At 34.0% G+C, this 22,686-nt stretch overlaps 1 protein-coding gene across 3 annotated transcripts in view; it reads left to right on the top strand.

The window, feature by feature from the left end:
• The window catches only part of FSTL5 (follistatin like 5), an 803,737-nt gene that overhangs the window by 202,516 nt on the left and 578,535 nt on the right, over positions 1 to 22,686 (top strand). The gene's annotated exons all lie outside the window — the stretch shown is intronic.

Raw genomic sequence — 22,686 nt, 5'->3', positions numbered from 1 at the left:
GATCAAGGTGTGTTGATGTATTCTAAAGCTCGTAAACTTACCTAACTTTTTGAATGCCCTTCTTTGGGTGCTTCCCTTGTGGGTTTTCTTCCATTTATGGTGAATTCTTCTGTTTAATTAATATACAATATATTTCACACAAATAATTAACTTTGCCAATACAGTGGGTTTTTTCCTTGCCAAAACATGTATTAACAATCTTGGCAATTTTTGACATTAATTATAAAACATTTTAGCTTACACACCAGATTCCATATTATTTTTCTTCTTTTGAAAGAAACTGAGCTCTTGCAAGTTTTGTCTTTATTCCCTTCTCTAAATGTTATTATTAAAGTATTTAGACAGCTCTTTCAGAAGGGCTCCATATTGTTTAAAGACTATATTCAGGGTAATCCTAGCCTCTTTCAGGATATTCTGAAGAACTATAGGCAGAAGAGCCCCAGTGCTAACTAATCAAAAAGCAAAAGTCAAACCATGCTGGAAATGTAGTACTTGAACTATTCACTATCCTGTTATTGGTGCATCCTGTGTAAATGGAATCTGAATTTGACAACTGGTGCTTTTAACTAGGATTAAATTAAATGTCCTCTCACTGCAAGCATAGCATACCTATACCTCTAAAAGTATAATGCAGTGACATTTTAGTGAATAGGCTGTTTTGAACACTTGTGCCTTGGGGTGTTTATTGAAGCTTTATGAAAACTATTGATGTTTCCATAGTGTCCTTAAAGTTATACCCATGCTTTAAAAAGTTACTCTGTAGGAGAGAGATGGTGTTTATACCATGTTTTAAAATTCTCTAAGATGAGACATCTTAGCTGCTTTCCAGGCTTTTAAACTATTAAGCCACTCAACTTGCCTGTGTGTCATTGGAAATACTTTTAAAGTTTGTGACATGGTCATCTAGAGAGCCCTTTTGGGGAAACTTCACAGTCCCGGTGTCATTGCCATACAGCTTCATTAGAATTCTTGAACCACAGCTGAAATGAGCCTATTATTTTTGTAGTTCACCCAGGTACCATTCAGAACTTTAAAACTAAAAGTGGTGGGTAAAAACTTAAGGAGACTTTCCATTATCTTAGGCTGCAGGAAACTTTGTAGTTTTTGAGGTTTAACACATTGTGTGTCCCTAAATTAACATTAATCACTATGCTAATGAGTATGTAAAACACTCTTTCATTGATGTATTTTGTACCTCTCTCCATTAAAAGCATAACAGCCATAAATAAATAAATAAATAAATAAATAAATAAATAGTTATTTTAGCCAGTTATATAATGTAAATATTTCTACATAATGACCAATCATATTAGCAAGAACTCTCTTAGCACTAATTTTTTGTATATATATATATGTATATATATATATATATTTACTGGTTAGAATATGTTAAAATTCTATATATCTTGGCCTACTTCTGTTTTAGCATAGGAATAAATGTTGAAAAAGCAAATAAGCTAACTGAACATTCAAATGTCAAAATGTACCTTTATTTAATTACATTGTGGATAATAAATGTTTATTTGCCTTACTTTCTGGATGTGGTGTTTCAGTTTGCTTTAGTCTGGGAGTACTTGGCAATACTAGCTCTGTCATGCCAGCATTGGTCTTCTGTGTAAACTGTTCCCTAGATGTAAATGTAAGGTATAGTTCATTCTTCTAGGCAACCAGAACACCACTTTGTGAAGTATTGTTTGTTTTAAAGGATAATTCAATCACACACTTCTGAATGAGCACCCTTGGATGGCTAATTCTCACCTGGTGAATTGTGAGGCACATGACTCTGAAGGGTAGAAAATTACTGAAAAAATCTCCAAAATCATTTCTATACCAGGAAACATATCTAATCTAAATATATGATATTTCTCACACATATTTGGTACTTTTTGTTAATATAGTTAGAAATCATTGATACTACTAAAATACATTAATTTAAGCTTGACAGAATTTCTTCCATTGTTACCATTATCTCAATCATTAGTTGAATTTTTTGAGTTTACATATTTTTAACATGAAAATATAATTAGTATGCATTAAGTAAAGAACTATTTACTTAAAGTGTATATAACTATCTGAGGTAACAAATTACAACAAATATAGAATGCCATTAGCTGTAAGTCTTTACATTGCTACTACAAAAGGAAAAATGAAATCCTGTAAATTATTATATCTATGTTAAAATGTGGAAAAATGTGCATCTTAGAATCAATGAAATGAATTAATTTATTTAAAATTGTGTTTGCTAACCATGACAAAATAGAAGTTTATATTACCTAGCATAAATGAATAGTTTTATAAGAGTAGAAGTCCAGATTTTATTACCAGATTTGGCTATGTAAGAGCTTACACATTTTTAACATGAAAATATAATTAGTATGCATTAAGAAAAGAACTTCCAGCCAACATGAAGGAACAGGGGAAGATTCAACCTTCTACCTGAAACAACTCAAAAATCAGGACAAAATATATAAAACAACTTTTTAAGACATTGGGTATCAGAGGACAAAGGACAGTAATCTCTGAGAGACAAGAAATCTACAGTATGAGAACTATGCATGCCAGAGGTCATAGGCAGGAAAGTTTCCACACCATGGCACAAGGAGAGGGAGCTTAGAAAGAGGATTGAGGGGACAAAGCAGGATTTGGGAGAAACTAACAACTAGAGTTAAAAGGACAAAGTACTATGAAGGAGAAAGTACTTTAAAAGAGAGAACTGCACAGAGATTTTTAAACAAAGTAGTTTAAAAGAGAGAACTGCACAGAGATTTTTAAACAAAGTAGTTTAAAAGAGAGAACTGCACAGAGAGAAAAAAATCTGGATATCTGGGCATCTGCAGAAATTCTTTCTTGAAGCTTCATATGAGTTCTGAACAGTACAAGCATGTGAGAAAAATATCCATGGCAGGAGAAAGAACAACCTGAAAGGATTAGAAGGAATAATCTCTGGAGCTCACACAGGACTAGGAATAGTTCCTAGTTGGCCCACCACCCAAAGTAGAATACTTCACAATTCAAGAAGTGAAGCATTGGATATAGCACTCAAAGGGGTTTTGCCTGAGAAATGAATCAGGTCAAATACTGTTCTGACACACATTATCAATGCTTACAATCAAGTTAAAAAATTATCAGTTTCCAAGTAACTTAATTCCTTCCCAGAAAAAAAAAAAAAAAGCTCATTAGCATTAATAGGAATACAAAAATATCAAGCACCCAAGAGGATAAACTTCACAATGTTTTCTATCCAATCAAAATTCTTTAGACATGTGAAAACTCAGGAAAGTATCAAACACAATGAGAAAAAATGGCAATCTATTAAAACCAACCTATGACAGAGATGACAAAATTAGTAGATGAGGATATTCAAAAAGTTATGGTAACTGTATTCCATAAGTTTGAGAAATTAGAGGAAAATTTTAATATATTAATTAGAAATATGCAAGATATAGCTAAGACCCAAATTGAATTTTTAAAGTTGAAAACAACAAAGTCTGATGTGAAAAATACAATGGAGGGATTAACAGTAAATCAGACACTGAAGACTGCTGACATTGAAGACATACTAATGAAAATTATCCAAAACATAAGAAAGATAGAAATAAAAATTAAATAAAAAATAAAAGAGCATCAGTGAACCCCGGGACAGCTTCAAGCAGTCTAATATATGTGTAACTGAAATATACATTTTGTTTGATTATGTTTTCTTATATTTTTATTTTTGAGAACTGGATTTTGTTGTATTAATTCTATTTACTTTTTTTAAAAAAAATATTGGAGTATAGTTGATTTACAATGTTGTGTTGGTTTCAGGTGTACAACATAGTGAATCAGTTATACATATACATATATCTACTCTTTTTAGATTATTTTCCCATATAGGCCATTATAGACTATTGAGTAGAGTTCCCTGTGCTATACAGTAGGTCCTTAACTATTTACTTTTGAAATTCATTTATTTATATTTTACTATTTGTACCTTACTTTTACTTTATTCAATTGGCCATTTGTAACCTAAGTCTTTTACAGGCTTAAATGAATAGGAGACTTGATTTTTATTTCTTCATCATAACAATGTAGGTAACTTGTACAACAACTTCACTACGGAATCATTTCCCCAAGCTCTTTTTCTTTTCTCTCGGCTGTCTTTAGAATGTAATTCTCATTCTTCTAGTCTCTCTGAGTTTCAAGAATGAATAAGGGTAAAGAACAAGGGTCTACCTTACTCATCAAAACTTTTAATCATCTTATATTTCTCTTACTCATTATTAATCAAAACCACATCACATGACCACCTAGTTGCAAGGGTTACAGATGCTTAATACCCTACATTGGACTCCCTTGCACACTCCAAATGCAGGCTCTGTTTGCAGAAAACAGGTTGATCCTTCTTAGCTAGGAAGCTAGTTGTGTGTCTTCTGCTAGTTGGGTGTCTTCTGGATATTCTCTTATGATGTATTTTGTTCCTCAATTTTGATTGTCATATTAAATATTTAAGTTAATTTATTTCAAGGTTTTTGCATAATGTTAATGCATGTAAGTGTAGATATTTTCCTTTTTGTGGTATTTCTGTATCCTCCAAGTATTGCTATACAATGTGATTGTTTTGCATTGTTTTTTAAATTTTAATTTTAGTTTTTATTTTATTTAATAAAAGATTTATTTAGAACAGATTTTGTGGGGATTTAAATGTACATTATTTACTTGGGGGCTATTTTATTATTTATTTACTTTTTTATTGTATTGAGGTCAAATAATATGGTATGGAGGAGTTTTACCTTCTGGAATTAGTTAGGGTTTCCTTTGTATTTAGGTACCTAATCAATATTTGTCACTGTTCTTTACATATAAAATAATTCACATTTCCTGTATGTGACATCGTATCTTTGGCAAAACCAATCTCAAATTAAATGCATTTTTTAAACTGTTACCAGACTCCACCAAGTTATATATCTTATAATTATATAGAAAATGTTTGAAAGTCATTGGAAAAATTCCTCTGTGTGATAACTACTGTATTTGAAATACAGGAAGTGAGGCAATTTTCTCATTGTTCCCTTTGGATTTAAAATATTTCTACCCAATTTTCAAAAAGATTTGTTTGGTAATTTTATGGTGACCTAAAATTGTGCAATTTTATTAAAATAACATAAAATGATTTTTATTTAACTCTATGAAGGCAAACTTAACCTCATTAAAGAAGTATGTTAGTTCTGTAAAATATAAGACTAATGTGTGAATTGAATTCACAGGGACACATACAACTTAGAAGTTAGCAATGTCTATTACATACCGTTTATTTGTATAAAATAAATTATCATCATAAAGCAAGCTTTTCTATATTTTGTAATACTTCTCATATTATTTTCACATAACTTATCACCAGTTAATGAAATATTAATTTTAAATTTTAAACTTTTATAAATTTAAAAGTTTCTGAATAGTTATATTTTATAGTTGTCTAATTGTACTGAGATTTAGATGAATTAATTGCAAAGATTACAGAAAGATTTACAGTACTATTCTTGAAGTTATGTACTTGAATTGAATCCACAGATTCACACATTATACTGTAAATTAGAATACAACTCCTCTGAATTCAGAGAGCAAACAGCCATATTTTTAAAGTGTATTGTAAAGGACCTACTTAGATTGCCTGTGATAATACAGTCTTATGAGGAGAAAAGGAACTAAAATAATCCTTTGATTAACCATCCATCTCTGGGGCCTTCAGGAAAATAAATGTTTAAATCATTTTAAGAGTTGTGTCTTGTATTCATGAAGATAAGGAACTTTGCCCTGAGCCAATGGTAAATGGTCATATGAACTAATGTATGCTTAGTTCTCTATAAACCCATCATCTTTTTGTACATGGTTATCTTTTTAATAAAGTGATAGTTCTTAAAGTTATGACTCTAATGGCTAAATTTGAGTACAACAATATTTTCAGAAGCAGTTAACATTGAGACTCTACTTATATGTTCTGATAGAGACAAAAACATCAGTTAACACCTTAATCATTTTACTCCTAGCATAGTACCATATGTAGGCTCCTGACATATTTGCTAAATAAGTGAATGAATTTAATTATTTTATTGAATTTTAAATGGAACCTAAGACCTTGATCATGTTTATTTTCAAAGCCAGGTGGGATCCCTTTATTGCATAACAGTGTTTAAACCTAAAGATGAGCTGATTTCTTATGCTAAGTAGCTATCTGAACTCCAAAACAAAGCTTAACTAGAAGTTTCAGATATTTTTCAAGGCTTTGGCTAAAAACACTATGCAGTATTTTTTCCTTCTTATTGTATGATGGGTTAAACTATTTTCCAATGGCTTCTAATCTGTCTACAATAATCCCTTGAAAACCACTGCATTATATCTTACCTTCTCTCCCTTGTTTGGATTTTTCATCTTCTTTCTCACTTTCCATCTCTAGGTCCCCTGAGGCATATTTTTCAGTAAGGTCAAAAGTAGAATTATTGATTGTGTCTGACAAATGTCAAAAGTCTTTTCTATCAAAAAGAAAGAGATGAGAAAGTACCTGAGAGTCTGATCAAAGCCCGTGAGATGGATAGTGTCACATTAAAAAGGAAGATCCATTATTTTGCCGCTTTCAACCCTTAAACACCTTTAGTTATTTGTCAAGTTATATTTCTGTAAAGCTTTCATTTTTTTCACAGATTATTTTTAATTTAAAGTTTTGTTAAGGAGCTTATGTTTTCATTACTTCAAAGAGTAAACATGTAACACCTTGAAGGCTATATATTTCAACTAAAGAAATAAGTGAATTTGTAGCTACATCTAAATCATTTTTCACCCACATAATTGAGTTTAGAATTATGTTAATTAAGACATTTCTATGAAAACATCCCCCCCCACTGCTATTATTCTAAAAAACACACAATTCTAGTGTAAAAATAAAACTGTATTTTGATGTAAGGATACAACAATATGTGAAAATTTATAGACACAAAATAAATTTAAAATCTCAAAATAATTTCAATAATTTTGCAGAAAAAATGCTCTTAGATACTTTAAAGTTATAGATTTTAATACATTATGGAATTTGACTTTTACAGTTTATGCATATTATACTTTCTAATGTATCTAATAGATAAAATTATTTAAACATGAATAGCTTAGTTAATCTTGAAGATATACCTTCAGCTCAGGATTAGTTAGTACACATTTAATGTCAAACATCTGCATACTTCTGCTTTGAAATAAGACAAAGAGAATATTACCTTCACTGTAATAATGAGAAAAAGTCAGATAACTGACAAAATCACAGTTTTAAAAACCCATCAGAGATATGAGGATGCATGCAGAAATCTTAGTAAACTAAAACGCATGTAATGAGGTGGATGGACCTAGAGTCTCTCATACAGAGTGAAGTGAGCCAGAAAGAGAAAAACACATACCGTATTCTAACATATATATGGAATCTAAAAAAATGGTACTGATGAACCCAGTGACAGGGCAAGAATAAAGATGCATATGTAGAGAATGGACTTGAGGACACAGGGTTGAGGGCAAAGGGGAAGCTGGGATGAAATGAGAGAATAGCATTGACATATATACACTACCAAATGTAGAACAGATAGCTAGTGGAAAGCAGCTGCATACCACAGGGAGATCAGCTTTGATGATGGGTGATGACTTAGAGGGCTGGGAGAGGGAGGGTGTGAAGGAGTCGTAGGAGGGAGGGGGTATGGGGATATATGTATAAATACAGCTGATTCACTTTGGTGTACCTCAAAAATTGGCACACCAATGTAAAGCAATTATATTGCAATAAAGAGCTTTAAAAATTTTTTTAAATAAAATAATAAAATAAAACCCATGAAGTGACAAGTTTCTCCTGGCAGAGAAGAGAGCTAAGTCTGCTTCCATTCTTGGTGGAGTAGATGCAGGAGGAGAAATTCACCTTAAGGAGAACTAAGTCAAGATGAAAATACATTATATAATGTAATAATAATAATGACCAAGTGTTGTCTATCACGATGGTTTAACATCCTGAAGGGACACAACCTCCAAGTCAGTCTCCACCTACCTGCTAATGCTTTCCAAAGACTTTATTGAGAACCGGAGTTGTAGTAAAAAGGCAAAACACCAAAGAGAAGAGTGAATAGAGGGTGTTTCCTGCGGCCCATGAAGCCCAGTGAAGGCTGTGGGCAGCATAATTGAGAGGAACCAAACTGCTGCATGCTATCCCTCCAGTAACTAGGAGGCTTCAGCTGCAGAGCACAGAGGGGAGGGGAGGAGTATTCACACAGATTGGTTACAGGGAAGCAATCTGATCCCTGGGAAATCCTGGGCATGGCAGCTACAGGCTGTGTAGCAGATGATCTGAAGACAATGCCACTGAGGTCCACTGTGTCTTCTCAGCGCCTGAAGCACTGCTGCTAAGGATGGCGGCAGGATAGGAAAGTGGAGAGCAATGTTCCCCAAGCTTTCCAGGATTTCACTGAATGTTGGACCACAGCCCTTCAAAGGGTGGGCTCAGGGCAACAGGGTAGAGGCAAGAGCAAGAGAGTAGCTGGACTCATAAAGCCAGATGCAGGAGGAGAATGCAAATAGACTTCTTCAGTATCCCAAATAATTGAGAGCTGAGTCTCCCATGGTTTAGAGTTTGGGGACTGTGCTGAAAATCTAAAAGGGAGTTTCACAGTATCCTTGGTACTAAGAACCCAAGCTCTGATCAGGGGAATGTACCACATCAGTACTGAATTCAATCTAACCAAAGCATCAGCCTCTCCTAGAATTCCTCAACAACAGACTAATTGGCTCAGTGACCCATATTATCATTCAGATAGTGTGCCATTTAATAACAGTAATATCATTTATCTCATTTTTGGCTTAATTCTTTAAAATTATGGGATAGGAAACAGAGCCATAAAATGTAGCATCAGTAGGAGAAGAATCCATTAGTAAAGGCAAATGTAGAGATGGCCTAGGAATTAGAATTATCAGAGGATTTTAAAATCCTCTGATAAATATATTCAAAGATACAGCAGAAAAGTAAATAACTTGGGTGAACAGATCAATAATCAAAGCAGAGTACATCAACTACTAAACAGAATCCAAATGGAGATGTTAGGGAAATTTTTCAGCATGGGTGTCAGAAAAATGGACACAGCATGGGAAAGAATCAGGGAATCTGAATACCCATTTGAAAAATGATCTCTATTAAAACATATGTAGAAAATGCAGAATAATAACTATAGACAGAATATTTGTGATCTGTGCAACAATAGAAATGTTCTACATGAATAAACTGAAGTCCAAGGAGGAAAAACAAAAGTGGAACAGGGGAAAAATGGAAGACATAATAACTGAGATTTTCAAAATTTTGTAAAATATATTAATCCATGGAATAAAGAGCCTCAGCAAACATTAGGCAGGAAGAAGAAAATAAAGCCATACCCAGGTATATCAAAGTCAAGTTGAAGAAAATGAAATAAAAAGAGAAAATTTGTAAAAACTATGTGTAGACTGAATAGTAGCTCCACAAAATGTCCTTGTCCTCATCTCCAGAACCTGTGGATAGTAAAAGAAACTTTGCTTATATGATTCATCCTGTGAAGTAATGAATATAGTAGATTATCCCAGATGATGCAGGGAGTCTCAATATAATCACAAAGGTCTCCTTAAGGGAAAAAGAGAGACAAAAGGCCAAGAGCTAGAGAAAGAGAACAGAGAGAAGAGAGGAGGCTGGGAACAGAGAGGAGAGAGATTTGAAGATGCTGTGATGCTGGCTTTGAAGATAGAGGAAGAAGCCTTAGGCCAAGGGATGCAGGCTGCCCTCCAGAGGCTGCAAGAGACAGATCCTCCTCTAAAACCTCCAGGAGGAACACAGCACCATCAATGCCTTAATTTTAGCCCAATAAGACCATTTTGGACCTTTAATTTCCAGAATTGTAGGAGAATTAACTTGTGTTTATTTAAACCACCCAAGTTGTCATGATTTGCCACAGCATCAGCAGGAAAGTAATATAAGCTACCAATGGGAAAAGCCATGGGACACACTAAAAAACAGCAAGAAACATGGCTAAGTTCTCATTAGAAAGAATGCAGGTCAGAACATTATGGAACAACATCTTTAAATAAAAAATAAATGAATTAAAATTTTATAATTAAATTGCCACCTGGAATTCAATTTCTAGCAAAAAGAATCCCTCAAATACTGAAGGTGATAAAAACCACTTTCAGAAGGACAAAAAACTGAAAACATTCCTCCCAACAGACCTGCATTACAGTAATTATTAAAACAGCAACAACAACAAAGTTGTATAGGTTGAAGGATAATTATATTAGATTAAAACCTAGATTTTTTCAGAAACAAAAGTACCAAAAAAGATGAATTGGTCTCTCTCTTTTTTTTTTTCTTAACTAGAAATAAAATAGCATTAACTATAGCTTTCACATCACATAACTAAGTATAAGTCTAACAAATCTAAGAAAAGCCTCTTTATAGAAACCTAAATAATGAAGAAGCATACCGAATTCATGGATTAGAAAATACAATGTGGTTATGATGCTTATTCTTCCCAAACTGACCTAAAGATTTAAATAAAACTCAATCAAAACCCCAGAAAACAATTTTTTTTCTAGAAATTTCATTATGAGTCTAAATCATATAAGGAAACTGATCACATCTAGACTGGGCAAAACTTTTTGAGAGGAGAAAGAAAGAAAGAAAGAAAGAAAGAAAGAAAGAAAGAAAGAAAGAAAGAAAGAAAGAAAGAAAGAGAAAGAAAGAGAGAAAGAAAGAGAAAGAAGGAAGGAAGGAAGGAAGGAAGGAAGGAAGGAAGGAAGGAAGGAAGGAAGGAAGGAAGGAAGGAAGGAAGGAAGGAAAGGAAGAAAGAAAAGAAGGAAGGAAAAATTGAGGTAGGCTTCACATTACCTCACAATTTTGGTATAGGCAGAGATATCTTAAAACACAAAAAAGCAAAACCCAAAAATAAAATAAGAATAATAAGTAGGACTTTCACAAAATGAAATTTCTGTTCCTCAAAATTCTCCATTAAGGAAATTAATAGGCATCAGCAAGCAGCAGAATAAAACATACACACATACACACACACACACACGCATAACATACCTAAGAGCCAAAAGAGTATAGGCAGAACTTTTAAAAATCAGTATATAGTGATATATGACCGAATAAAATATGGACAAAATACTTGAACAGAAACTTTGGAAAACAAGAATATACATGTCTAATCAGTACATTTAGAGATGTTCAATATCATTATTCATCAGGAAAGTTAAAGTATGAAATGCCACCCCACATGAACTAATGTGGCTAAAATCGAGAACGATGACAAGAGCATGATTTAACAAAGATGTAGCATGTGGAACTCGCACATGAAAGTGTAATGTAATGTCACTTTGAATAATAGCTTGGCAGTATTTTATACAATTAAACATAAATTTACATTACAACACAGAAATTCCACTACTAAATATTTACTTCAGAAAAGAAAACATGTTCCCACAAAAGTATTTGTCTGTGAATGTCCATTGCAGCTTTATTTATAGTGGCCCCAAACAGGCAACAACTCATGTATCCATCCGCAGGTGAACAGGTGAGCGGATATGCATACATTCACATAATAGAGTACTACTCAGTGTTAGAAATGAAAGAACAGATATTATGCATAGCAAAGTGCATGTCTTAGAAAAATTATTTAGAATGAAAACATCAGACAGAAAAGAGTGCATTCTGTTTGACTGATTTCATTTACATGAGGTCCAGAGTAGACAAAACTTTTTTAAGGTGCTAAAAATCAGGGTTACCGTTATGGTACTGTGGACACTAAGTACATCTGCCTTGATGGGCTCCTTCCCTTAGGCAAAAAAAATATATATATGTATATAATGTTTTATGACTCTCCTGGTGTATTGAAAAATAGTGTACAACATTCCCTTCTGCCTGGAGTTTACTTTCTCTTTCTGACTTAAAATGAATTAAAACATTTCCATGGACCCCTAAAAGTGTTATGGGCACTAAGTACTGTGTCCAGATAGAAATCTGAATGATGCTTCTCTTTAGGGTGAGGGGTTGAGCTTGGAAACTGACAGGAAATTCAGAAGTGGACTTGATGTGGTGCTGCAATATTACACATTTTGGTATGGGTAATGTTTATATTGGGTGGGTAAGGTTGTCAAAATTGAATATTTGAGAGCTATGCATTTACTAATATATAGATTCTGTCTCAAAATAAGCTGAAATGCACAAGTGTATCATATTCCCAAATGTGTTTAGAGGAAAATAAAATACTGGGTGAGATTAGATATTAATTATTGTCTTCTGAAAAGACCATTGTATTCCTCATCTCATTCCTCTATGACATCATGTATATGACATAGCTATTCTCAAGTGAGGACCACTCAATGGCTCAATGTCTGTAAATTACAGAGGTAAACAGAAATAAGTAATTTTAAAGGGATTCCTCTCTTCTGTCTCTCAAGACCATTAAAAGAAAATGTGATGTTCTTTTTTTTTCTTTTTTTTTCTTTCCTGCCCTATAATATGTATTTTTGGAAGTTGCCTTTTTTAATCTGCTAAAACTACTTAGCAAACTGCCCATGGTTTGCTGTAAAGAATGAGGAATGTATTCAAACTCCACCTGGCCTGTGAGGTTACCTCTTTTGGTGGGACATATGGATTTATCCAGGGATGGACACATGATCCAATTAGGGCCAATTAGAAGCTTTTCAAGGAGCTGATAGCCCAGAGGGTGGCATCTCTTCTTTTGAGATAAGATGCTGGTTAGCTCCATGTAAATCCAGATAGCCTGGGATCATCCTTGCTGCTGGGTAGAAGGATATTGCTGAAGTTGAGGCCAACAATAAGGAAAACAGTTTGAGAGTAATGATGATTCACAATGACATTGATGAGTACCTGAAAAGAGCCACTTCTAAAACCAGAATCAAACCTAGGCTTTGAGTTACAAGGTCCAGATACTCTCTTCTGTGCGTAGCTAGTTTGAGTGCGATATCTGTCAGTATCAAGCAAAAGCAGTCTGACTACTCAGCTCTATTCACAACCTATGGGGACACTTCCCCAAAGCCATTCTATGTACTCTTGAATTTTCAGGCAACCCCCTGAGTCCCCAGGGTCTTTTTGCACAATGTTTCACTCACCTTGGCCATGGAGCTTTTCCATCTCCCATTTTCCCACTCTCTCTATCCTTTCATCATTGATAACATGAGCATCCTCCCACACGCATGCCAACAAGCCCTAACTCTGTTCCTGAGGAAGAGAGAAAGGTGAGACATCGCAAGGGAAAAGCAGGAAGGCCATGACTGTTTCCACAATCATATTTTTTCTGTCATAATTATCATTAGCTATTTTGTAATAAATTCAGTGTTGAAATAAGAAAAGCACATTGCATATTAAAATTTAATTTTGAGAAAAAATGCAAAAATACTGGTGTGAGCAATCATTTATGTCTGTTTATTTACATATTTTCTGCATATTTATGTACATTCACCTGAGTATAAATATGCAACATCTAAGGCTAAATTTTTTTTAAAATAAGGCTAAGATGTATTAACACAGTCATTATCTATATATCACTTAGAAAATAAAGTGAGCTCTTCACTAGATTAAAATAAATGTTCATTTCAATATTTCATAGATCCTAAATCACTACAATGTCTTTTATAAACTTTGCAGGTAATTTTTTTTAAACAGCATAATGCAAAGCTAAGCAACCACATGGGTGTATCAACAGAAATTTACATATATGGCTTTGTTATAATATCTGGAGCACAACTGCTTAGGCAGGAAGGCTGAAAGGTAATGCATGAGTCCTGAGCATTCTTGTGTGTGCTCCATAATTCCAAATCCATTATGTCTGTTAAGGAATAGGGCATGAGCCTTTTCTTTTGACTTATTTTGCATATTCCTGGTGGTACACTGAACTCAAGAAATATTACAAATATCTAAAATGCGTCTTCAAGAATTGTTTTCTCCATAGTTGCGTTAATATATTTTTGTTATTTATAATTTTATTTGCAAGGACAGAAGTCAACTCAAATTGTCTTAAATAATAAGAAGAACACGATAATTTAGAACTGGGTTTGTCTCACAAAACCCACCAAAGACATGGTGTAGATCTGTGCTTAATCTGAAGGTAGGGACAGGGACCAGGATCCACAGTCATTAGATATCCAGGTAGCATTTTCTTTCCCACTGTCTATTCCCTCAGCAGGAAGTAGTCTATGCTCTGTGCAGAAGCACTGGTGACCCCATACCCTCCAATTCTGCATGTTGGAATTCCCCAACCACCAAAAATATACCAAAATTATCTAATAGTCTCTTGATTCAAACTCCAAATTAGAAGCAGAGAAAAGTCTAAATAACAGAATTTGGGCTAGCTGTCCCCTCCCTTCATTAAATTAGCTATAGTCAAGGTGTGAACTTTCTTATTTGAAAGCCTTCCTGAAGACTGGCACATTCAATGTTCTTACACTGCAATCTATAGACCAGATCATGTGTACTAAAAACAAAATGAAATGACAACAGCAAAATAATCCTTTCTTATGTTTTTGCTAGGTTCTGAATACTGGTTTCACCTGAAGGGTTCCACCAAATACAGAGTTCAAAATTCAAAGACTGGTTAAAACTATATATGAATAGCACAGTCCACAAACAGTCTACCTTGTTTGAGGATGCCACAGAAAACATGATTCACAGTCAGCTATGACAATTTTCTTTTTACTTATCATTTTGAATTTTCAATTAATAGTATTTTAAATTTAGAATGAAAACAGAATCAAAGAGCAAAGGATGGATCCTAGTTATTTGAAATACTTGATCTTCTCAGGTGCACTTCAAAATTATCAAACTATCATAAGGTACTATTCCATTATAATTACAATATTCCAAAAAGATATACAACTAATTTGAACTCACAGTCTGATTTCATTGAAATTTCTGAATCCAACAAATATTCTGTAATAGATAAATCAGTTTTCAAAAAGAGTGTCTTTTACAGGAGTAGCATAAAATCATAGTAGTAGTGCTTTCAAGTGGAGAAGTGGAAAAGAACTTTTCCTCTACCCTCTTAGTTTAATACCTGAGGCCTGCAAATTAAATTGACAAAAGTGAGATGAACAGGAGTAAAAGGTTTATATGTATGCATGCTATGCACTGTGTAGTTAACAAAAGAAGTGGCTGGCTGGTTAAGTAATTGAAGTTGGAAGTCTTAATACCCAGTGTAGTAGGGGAAAAGGAGGGGGAAAGAAAAGGCTCTTATAGGAAGAATAGAGAAGTTTCTTTGGAAAAGACACATGGGTTTTTAGAACACAGGGGAGATAAAAATTTTATACTGCTTGTCTTCACAGGCATGAGTGATCTTCCAATTTTCTTAAGGGGCTTATGATAGGTTTATTCTTGTCCTTCTTTGAGGAAGGAGACCAACCTTGAAGAGGGAATTTATGGCAGCCTCCTTTCCCTGAAGTTACTGACTTTAGTCATTTATGAGAAGCTCAGAGAAGACGTCTTTCTGAATCTGTTTAATTTCAGATGCCTTCAGCTTAAAATTATCTTTATACTAATTCTGGGTTTCCCAGCTAGGTGCCCACAGAAACAAGTGGGACACATTGTTTAGAAGGTAAACTGAAACATGTTAAAAATTGTAAGAGTTTATTTAAGTAAAAATTGATTCAGAGTGTTTAGGCTCAGCGAGCCAAGGGAAATAATTATATAGAGGACATATGAAAGCACAAAAAAGCAAATTATTTGATTGGCTCTAGATTAAAGCCAGTTGGCTGTTTGTGATTGGTTGTCCTTAGAGTTCTGATTTCATAACTTTCAGCAATTTTCAGGCTTAGATTTTTCTTTTCTTATGTAAGCCACCCTGACATTAAAGTAACCTCAGTCTAAAGGTCTCCTTGTTTAATTAATTTAACAACATACATCAGGTAGATGTTCTGACCAGAATTCTGTTATTTAACAATTTTATTAAAGTTTTATATCTTCTGAAACCATTTAACTGGAGGAGGTGAGTGAAGGACAGTGATTAATGGACACAAAATTAATGACTTATGCCTCAAAGTTCAGAAATGACCAGGCAAAGTTGGAAGCCATAAAATTTAGAAATGTCATTTGAAAAATAAGTTAATGAATGAACAAATTAGATTGACTTATACCTAGTTCTAGTACAGGAATTTGAAATATGGCTTATAGTGTACAGAAATAAATACATGATGAATCTATAAGAAAACCATTGATAAGCCTGGATTATTTCCTTTATGTATAAGTATGTGCTAAAATTGTTTTATTCATATAAATACACAATATTGGTGGCATTGATCAGAACAGGAAAAGAGCATTAGCAAGATTTTAAATTAGAAATATAATATGAAAGTGTTATGGATTTTTTAAATGTCTTTGGCTCTCTTTGTCTGTCTCTCTGTCTCTGTCTCTTACTCTGTCTCTCTTTCTCTCTCTCTCTCTCTCTCTCTCTTTCTCTCTCTATTACTCCTTCTTGAGGCCTCCTCTCAGAATTCTATGTATTTGTTCTTAGTTTTCTCTCATTTCACTCTTGGTTTTCTCTGATTACAAACTCTAAGAGTGTTGCTTCATTCTGCTCCAGGATTTCTTCGTGCCTCATCTGTAGTTTATGGAATTAGGAAAGGGGAAAGAAATGTGGATAGCAATCTTCCTCATAAAAAGAATATCTAAAAACTAGCAATTTTGTTGTTTGACTGTGGGTAGATTCCAAGAGGAAAATATTCCAGATCTACATATAATATGTGGCTTTAGAAAACATTTTAACAGTGGTCATCCTTTGATTAGTCAGAAGCCTTCAATCTTTGCTAGATTATTTTAACAGCAGTAACAAATATTTTCATGAAAGAGAGATGGAAGTTCTTCTAATGTACAAATGAAAGCATCACCTGAGAGAACAACCATGGAAACATAGAATTGCCCTCAATTCCACAATTTGACTGATGCCAAAAACTTGGCCTCTGTGCACCAGTGCCCAATCAAATCTCAGAGACAGAGTTTTGGGTCAAGTAGAAAAGAATATCCTTATCACTTTGCCAGGCAAAGGGGACACAGCAGGCTCCTGCCCTTGAAAACTGTGTGTCCCCACCTGGGGGAATTTGGTGAGTTTTGTAGCAATGGTTCAAGGGTGGGGTTGTTGATAAGAATCAGGGTGTGAGCAGGCCTGCCTCCTTTAATCTGGACTCAGGTAATCTGATGAGTTTCTGTGGTTCCTTTAATCTCTCCCCAGGTGGTCTCCTGATCTTCTCTGAAGAGTGCTTCATCAAGTAGCTAGCATTTTCCACTTTGGGGGGATTTTTATTTTGGCAGAAGAGCTCAAAGATGTTGTTATGTGTATCACTTGACCTATGAACAAGAAACAGGGAACATGGAGAGGCTTCTGGGCCCAGGAGCCCCAAAGGGTCCTGCTTGGTTTCACGACCCATGAGGGCTGGGGAACTTAACACATTCCTTCCTGTTGCTGGTATCTAGCATGCACAGACACTCCTGTTTCCTACTTTTGAAGTAGGAGGGAAGGGGGCAGAGCACAAGTTTTGAAAGAATGACATAGCCCAAGGACATAACATAAACTGATTAGAACCAAATGGGTCCAAGATGACAGACAAGTCAACGTCCAGGCACCATGACAATTCCAAGGCTGACCATGCAGGTCAAAAAGTGGGCAGTGGCCCAATTCCTGGAAATTCCATCCCTTCCTGAAATAGCTGGAATACTGTTCCCACTCATTATCCTATGAAATTACCCACCCTTACAAAAACTGACAACCCCATATCCTGGAGCCTTTCTTACCTTCTGAGATGGCCCACACTCTGCCTGAAGAGTGTGTTTCTCTCTAAATAAATCTCTAAATAAACTCCTTACCTATCACTTCATCTCTCACTGAATTCTTTCTATGATGAGACAACAAGAACCTGAGCTTCATTAAGTCCTGAAACCAGGTATATGATCTCAGTTGGAAAATCTTGGGTTTTGGCCAGATTTGAGTCCCAGCTGCCTGGGTCCAAGTCCCAATCAGCATTTAGGCTGGATTCGAGTCCCGGCATGTGGGTTCAAGTCCCAATCTGAGGTGCACAGTTTCACTTTGATCCCAAAATGGTAAAACTAAGAAACAAATACATAAATAAGCAAGTGTAGGGGAGAAAAAATAAATTCCCCTCTGTCCTTCTAGGTTCCTGGCTGAGAACCCCCTATAATAAAAAGATGAACAGGATAAAAACAAACAGGAGTTTAACAACATGTACACCTCCTGTATACATGAGGGAGAGCCCAGAGAAACTGAGTAACTCCCTGAAATGGCCCAAGTAACCACCTTAAATGCCATCTCCAGCTAAAGCCAGAAAAAGATGTTGGGCCAGTTCTGGGGCATGACCAGGAAAAGCATAGTAAACAAGGGTAAGATCTTTTTGCAGATTTCATTCCTTGCCTTCACTGATAAGAGCTTTCAGAGATTTAGAGTCATCCTTGTCTTCCTTGTACAGAGAGGGGAACACCCTACAAATGGAGATTTACCTTAAAAATGCAAATGTCTCTTACAAAGGATAACTTCTACTCAGTTTTTACAGTTTCTTTTGTCTCTGCAGTTTATTAAAAATAACTATCTCAAAATAACCAATATGCCCAAGAGTCATATTTTGGGGTGGCATATTTTGATCCTTTTTGCAAACAAACATCATCTTTTATTTTTTCACCTTTCTTTCAGCACAGATGATAAACATAGATAATTTTAAATTAAAACAATTTGGGGAAGAGGATCTGGGAAAGGAACCTAGGATATACAAAATATTCTATAAAGTAAAATTCATGTAAGATACATTTATATAACATACATTATAAAATATTAAAATATTTTTTGATTTAGCTGATACAATCTAGGTGTAGAAGTTGGCAGTTAGAATTATATTACCTGTTTGTTTTTTTTCATTTTGGTGCATTGGATTATGGCCTTTACAATAGGGTCCTTTTTGCTTTTATTTTTTATTCTCTGTCAGAGGAATAAACTTCAAAATTAATTTTTTTCCACTTTGAACTAGGTAGTTTTTCTCTATTCTAATTCTCCTTCACTGAATTTTGTGTTCTGATATGGGGAATAGCTATACTATATAACATATGTGGCAACCTTTGTTATTATGTTTCATGGAGAATGAACACACTGTAGGGGAAGGAAAATTCTCCCTTACCCTCTTAGGTTCTCTAGCTGAGCCTAAGAATTAAACTTACATAAAACAGATTGACAAAAGAAAAGTGTGAGAATTTTACTAAACTTTTACATGTACATGGGGGCTCTCATTAAAAAAAAATGAAGTCTGGAAGAAGTGACCAGAGAAGCAGAAAACTTTTACATATTTTAGACAAAGGAACAATACATTTGTGAAAAAAAATATATTTTAAGACAAAGGGATTGGGTCTAGGAGCAGTAAATTATGGAGAAGTGACTAGGAGATGTAAGGGGGAGGGTAGCAGAAAATAAGGGCTATATTAATTTCTCTTCCTGTTACAGGGAGTCCGACTTTCTCACAGTAAATTTTATGGGCTGTTTTTAGGTAGAAAAGGGTATGTCAGAGAGCCCTTCCTGCATCTACTGTTTCTCAAGCGTCTTTGCCTCAAAATAATCAACATGCCAAAGTGGCATATTTTGGGACGGCATGTCCCAAACTCCTTCAACTCCTTCCTACAAATGATTTTTAATTATACCAACTTATATAATTCCAATTTTATACCTTCCTTTAACTCATATTCTCCAAACCCAGAAACATTCTAGTATAGTTTTATGAGGTTTATATAGTTTTCTCTAATTTCACTTTAATTATGCACTGATGAGAATGCCCATAGAATTAAATGTTTTATCTTTTTTTTATATTTTTACACATTCTCTGGTAACAATATTTATTTATGTAATTATTTAGGTATATGTGTATTTATTTCTTTATCATTTAATTTTTTATTTTGTATTGGAGTATAGTTGATTTACAATGTTGTATTGGTTTCAGGTGTATAGCAAAGTGAATCAGTTATACATATACATATATCAATTATTTTTCAGAATTTTTCCCATTTAGGTTATTACAGAATACTGAGTATAGTTCTCTATGCTATACAGTAGCCCCTTGTTTTTTATCTATTTTATATGTAGTAGTGTTTATATGTTAATCCCAAACTCCTAACTTATCACTCCCCGGCACTTCCCCTTTGGTAACCACAAGTTTGTTTTCTATGTCTGTAAGTCTGTTTCTGTTTTGTAATTAATTTGTTTGTACCACTTTTTAAGATTCCCCATATAAGTGATATCACATGATGTTTGTCTTTCTCTGTCTGACTTGCTTCACTTAGTATGATAATCTCTATGTCCATCCATGTTGCTACAAGTGGAATCATTTCATTCCTTTTTTTGTGGCTGAGTAATATTCCATTGTATACATGTACCACATCTTCTTCATCCATTCCTCTGTTGATGGATATTTAGGTTGTTTCCATGTCTTGACTATTGTAAATAGTTCTTCTATGAACGTAGGGGTGCATGTATCTTTTCAAATGATGGTTTTCTTCAGATATATGCCCAGGAGTGGGATTGCTGGATCATATGCTAGGTAATGGTATATATATGGACACATTTAATGTAAGCATACATTCTCTGTCATGCTACCTGATAGAAGGATCTAGAGAGAATCTACCATAATATTGAATCTTTATAAGCAGTCAGTCCTTAAATTATATACAAACAATGTTCTAAAATGTAACATGAAACATATAACACATGTTTTCATGAAACAACTGTAGAAGTTGTCATTAGACCTATGTGGAGATTAATTCACAAGTAATTAACTTGATATGCACTATAAATAATAGTATTACATATGGTGTCTACTTACAATGGTTTGACATGATTTTTCGACTTTACAATGGTGTGAAAGCAAAAAGCATTGAGTAGAAACCACACTTTGAATTTTGACCTTACCTGGACATGCAATATAATCCTTTCCTGGTGCTGGGCAGTGGCAGCTGCCGCAGCTCCCAATTAGCCACCTGATCTTGGGGGTAAACAACCTGCACACCCACAAACCATCCTAGACTCAGGCAGCGATGCCATTTTACACTTTCAGAACCATATTCAATACATTACATGAGATGTTCCACATTTTATTATAAAAAAAGGATTTGTGTTACATGATTTTACCCAACAGTAGGCTAATGGAAGTGTTCTGAGCACGTTTAAGGTAGGCTTGGCTGAGCTAGGATGTTCAATAAGTTACGTGTGTTAAATGCACTTTTACTTATGATGTTTTGAATTTGCAATGGGTTTATTGGGATGTAACCCCATCATAAAACCTAGGAATATCTGTAGTCTGGACCCTGGAAGAAGAATGTAAGTGGGCTATGAAGAAAGTTTTCCCCTGATTTCACTTGCAGCCAATGCAAATAACAGTAAAATAGATAATATTGTAGAGGCAGACACTTATTTTTCACCTTTAATCTATTTGCTATTTACTACTACCTGAGATTATAACATATGTAGTTTATGAATCCTTCTAGTCTCACAGTATACCTGAGATTATCCAATTCTAAAAGTTCTCTAGGTGGGTTTTCTCAAACTAAAAATAAAATATGAATATTAATTTGTATTTATAGTAATTAAAGGGGGAACTTTGAGAATTACAAATGTCCATTTAATTATTGTATGTTAATATATATCCATAACTGGTATATAAACTTTATATATTAATAGTTATTTTACATTTATAAAATCTAAAAATATAAATTAAATACTATCAAACTATAAAACCAGTATCAAATTTTGATTTAACTTAGATATTATTTTTCTAAAACTAAATAATTTTCAGTGAGTATATGATACATACTACTATGATCATGATTCTGAGTTTAAAGTATGTATATGTACTATTTATATGGCAAATTTTTCACCATTTCTCTATTTATATAACAGTGTAATGCTTACATTATAGCATGCTGTGACACCATTTGGCCTTGCTTCACTAAAATACATAATACATTCTTTATATCAGTTTCTATTCTTTTCTAATTAGCCAACAGTAATTAATCAATTAACCATTATATTATTTTCATGGTGTCAAATACGTCTCATTTCTTGAAATAACAGGACAAGTTTTAATTTTCTAAATTGCATTTATATATTTAATAACATGTGTAATTATATATATGTAATTAATTATATACATAAAATTCTTAATTATATGTATTAAAAAAGAGCTTGCCATTTTTACTGGCAAAAAATATTTCAACATGAGTTCTGAGGCCAACACTGAAGATTACTAGCAGTTGACAGTAGGGTGTATAGCATAATGATAAAAATAATTAAATACTAGAATCTTCTTGCAAAATGGTAGATTATGTTGTTATTGATAAGCAACCTCAAGCTATAAATATATAAAATGTAAGCTGATGGTAATAAACCCAACAGCATTTCCTATCCAGGTAGAAGTTAGAGGCTGAGCATCAGCATTGCAGGAAAGAAGCAATTAATATACACCTCAGCACATTGGAAACTAGAAGCCATAACCCTGTAGACAGACTAGAGAGTTCAGTTGCTTTTCTGCATGTTTAAAGAGAACCAAAAAATGTCCAAAATTCCACACATCAACTCAAGGCAGTAGAAAAAAGAAAGCCAATAGACTGTTTGAGGACTT

This window comes from Hippopotamus amphibius, chromosome 3 (assembly GCF_030028045.1).
Source record: "Hippopotamus amphibius kiboko isolate mHipAmp2 chromosome 3, mHipAmp2.hap2, whole genome shotgun sequence".
Lineage (NCBI taxonomy): Eukaryota > Metazoa > Chordata > Mammalia > Artiodactyla > Hippopotamidae > Hippopotamus > Hippopotamus amphibius.
This window is presented reverse-complemented; position numbering and strand designations above follow the sequence as displayed.